This window comes from Elaeis guineensis, chromosome 5 (genome assembly GCF_000442705.2).
Source record: "Elaeis guineensis isolate ETL-2024a chromosome 5, EG11, whole genome shotgun sequence".
In the NCBI taxonomy this organism is placed as follows: domain Eukaryota; kingdom Viridiplantae; phylum Streptophyta; class Magnoliopsida; order Arecales; family Arecaceae; genus Elaeis; species Elaeis guineensis.
Genome location: NC_025997.2, coordinates 52664049 through 52668025, shown reverse-complemented (window position 1 = coordinate 52668025; position 3977 = coordinate 52664049).

Sequence of the window (3977 nt, the reverse complement as noted above, 5' to 3'; positions counted from 1 at the left end):
AATTTACCAGATAAATTTAATAAAAGTAAACACTACTTACCTCAAAAGAAAATCTAAATTAGAGATCCTAGAAATCTTGAAAATCCTTCTCCAGATCTGATACGTCAATAATCATATTTTTGATCAAAATTTCATCGAATTAAAAAAATAATTTTTTTTAAAATTCAATGTCCTCACATGGATCGACTAGATGACAATATCTGGGATTTTTGGATTGATCCATGGAAAGTCTTCTTGTATTTCTTTTATTATTAATTCCATAAATCCTAAAAATCCAAGAGAGAGAGCAGAGAGAGAAAGTCTCTCTCTCTTTCTCTCTCTCTCTCTCTCTCTCTTTTCTTTTTCTTTTTCTCTTTTTCTTCTTTTTTCTTCTTTTTCTTTTCTTTTTCTTTTCTTTTCTTTTCTCTCGGGCTCCTTCCTGGCCGAAATAGGGGACCAATAGGTCCCCTCCCTTGATCGACCATTCAGGCCACGGCCGACACGACGAAAACCAACGGCAGAGGGGGGCAACTCTCTCGAGTTCGGAGAGGCAAGGCCGGCGGTCGACAGTGATCGCCGGTGCCAAAAAACCAAAGAAAAGAAGAGACCAAATAGGGGTCCCTTCTCCGATAAAATCTGGCGACACCCATCGCCGGCAGTCATGCACAGAGGCACGAAAAGAAGGAGAAAGAAGAGAGGAAGAGGAGGAAAGCTTACCTCGGCCTCTGGTGATCCCACCGATGAGAAATCGAGGGGAAACGAATCAAGGGCCGCGGCTTCAATCAGAGGAATTAGGGAGGAAAAGAGGGGAAAAAGATCGGTGGGGGGTCTCTTAGGAAGGGGGAGGTCTTTTTATAGAGAGCCCTAGGACTCCTGATCATCCTAGGACTCCTGATCACGGTGGTTTAATCGAAGAAGAAGACTCCTACCGGGAGTCTTCTTCCCGGTTCCCCTGTTCTTGTTTTTTGTTTTTTTTTTTTTAAATGGGCTTGGGTCTTCTCAATTGGGCTTGGGCTTGGGCTATAACAGCCTCTTCTTTGTAAAAGTTCTTGAAGCACAAGGTGGTAGGTTCCACTGCCACGCATACCTGTTTTCAAGTCAGGTGCTGGTGGTATGCTCATGTAATTGCTCAACCTAGCTACACCTTGAAAGGGGAAAAAAAAGGCACCAACGGTAGCCAAATTCAAAGATATGACACTCAGGATCTCATAAAATTGGATCTATATTTACCATGAACAATTAAAACATGTCCATATTTTTTTGGGGATAATTACAGCTTATCTATCTAAGGTTAGGCCCGATTTCATGAAGCCTATGTGTGGTTCAAAAATTAATACTCAACTCATATCTATCAGATTTCGTCTTGCTCCGTTACCCACCTACACTGTGAAATGGCATCAAGGATTTCTTTTGACCGCAATTTTTAGCCATGTTCTTCCCTAAATCGAAATTCAAAGGGTGACCTTCTTCAAATTGAAGATATTTCCATTACATTGAAGCCTCTTTTCACTTAATTGAAGAGGAAAAGCAAGTGGAGTTCCAAAAAAAAAAAATGTTGCATTTTTTTTTATTGTTTATGCATGTCTTGTGGTGATTTTTTTTTTTGACATGAAAATTATATGGGGATTATGCTGTTTGTTTTCAAAATATCAAACTTAGGATTGAGAATTCATTTATAGATATGTAGTTGTTTTTGAGTGTTGCCCAGATAGACAACTCTAGATGAGGGATGAATTGAATTTTTTGAAAATTAAATCAATTATATGCTAAATTTAGATTGTACAAAGTGAAGATGCAGTGGAAGCAGTGAATTATGACTAATATATAGGGATGCAAATGAAAGCAATAGGAAAGTAATAGAGGCACAGACAAACATAAGATTTTATAGTGGTTCAGCATCAAACTTAGTACCTACATCCACTTCTCAAGTATATTCTTAGGAGTTTCACTATAATCTATCTAAGATTATAGCAAAATTATTTTCTTGGGCTCATAATCAAAATACAGTTAATTTTCTTAGTGAAAATCAACCAAAACCATTTTTCAAAGTTACTCCTAAGCTTTCACAATAATATACTCCAATTTAAGGCTTGGATTTATCTTTTCCAAAGTTTCAATTCCAATTGAAACTTATTATAGCAAAGAGTAAGCAAGAGAATATGAGCACAAGAAATAAACCTCTAAAGAGCAAAAGAAAATATCGATAAAACACGCAAAAATATTATAGAGAAAGCTTGGCAATAAATGCACCTTTTTTCTTCTTGAAACCCACTGAAATCTCAAGAGATTAGTGGTTGAGAATTGATTGCACTCTCTTAAATAAATTTTTAAGAATCTTGGGTTTCCTCTTTGTTTTATATTTTCTCTTTCTTCTTCAATGAGTTTGGTTGGCATTTAAGACTCTTAGAAGGTCCGAAAATAAGTTTTTGCCCATTAGAAGCCCAGAACTAACTGTTGGAAGGCTTTTATATAATTTTGCAACTTCTGCAAAACTAGCCATTAGAACTACTAGATGCAGTCAAATCAATTCGGATCAACTTGAGGCTGACTCAAAGTTGGCTTCGAGTAAACTCAAGGTAGCTTGGGGTCAACTTGGGCTCAGATTCATTTTAATATCTTTTTATCTTGTCTAAGAGAGCCGACTCGACTAAGTAAGGATTGACTTTAAGTTGATTAGTAGTCAACTCAAGGATCAGACTAAAAAATATAGCTTTCTATTTTGACTAAGAGAGCCAACTCATAGTATCTAAGAATCGATGCGTAGTTCTGTGCCATCTTGAGTTTTGCATGCCAAAGTCATCTCTTTGAAATTTGGAGTCAACTCTTGGCCTCTACTATCATGTTTCTCATAAAAAACTTGCCTCTCTTGGCTTCCAACTTTAGTAATTTTCTAGGTATTCTTGAAGTGTTTTTAGCTTTTTGAAACTTTTCCAATATACACTTCAACAAACCACTAATACCATCATATAATCAAATATTTTGTATTCATCAAAATTAATCATTGGGTCGATAATCTTTTTCTTTTTTGATAATGACAAACCTTTGAGTACAAGTAAGAAATAATCTTAATACAACTAATATAAGCACATCAAAGTATCAAAGCATTATATTTAAAAAAGAAAATTAGATTAGTATGGCAAGTATTTTCAAGATCAATCATAAAAGTGCTTCATGAAGTATCAAAGCAAGTATTTTATAAAGTATCAGATCATGGTTGCAGTCTTGAATGGTATCAAAGTGACATTTTGATCAAGGTAAAATCATTTTGAAGCTCAAGTGTTGTTAATGTTGGAAGCTTAAGTTAAGTATCAAAGTAAGAGGTTAAGTATCAATGCTGAAAGGTTATGTGTTAGAGTAGTATTGATTTGTATCAAAGTAAAATAGATATGTATCGAAGCATATATGTATAAGAGCAACAATAATTTTATCAGAGCAACAATGATAGTGTGTTGTAATGATTTTAAGTTATCATTTATTCAATTATTGTTTTATCATTTTATTCTATTATTGTTTTTATTATTTTATTCAATTGTTACTTTTGCTTATTACTTTTATTACTCCCACTACTCTTACTACTCCCTCTTTTTGTCACTAGTGAAATGTAGAAGTGACAATGAATGCTAGTACACAATATCATGAAGAAATAAAAGTAACTATTTCATTTCATAAATTTGTTTTTACAGATATGCATCAATTAGATGAATATTCTTTTTATAAAACAATGATAATGACAGTACACCAAGACACATGAGTAAGAAAATAAAAATACATAGATAAGCATCACATCAACAGGCATAGACTAAACCTAATCTGCATCTGAAGGTAAATCTATGGTAGCGGATGTGCTGGCCCTAGATGAAGATGCCCCTCCTATCCTGCTCCTAATCGTACTAGAGGGATGAATAGCCTGAGTGGAGAATCCTATGTCAGACCTAGTATATGATCTAAATAAGGGTCTTGGGGTAGGCTGACCGGGGTGAGAGTGCTGGCTAAGTTGG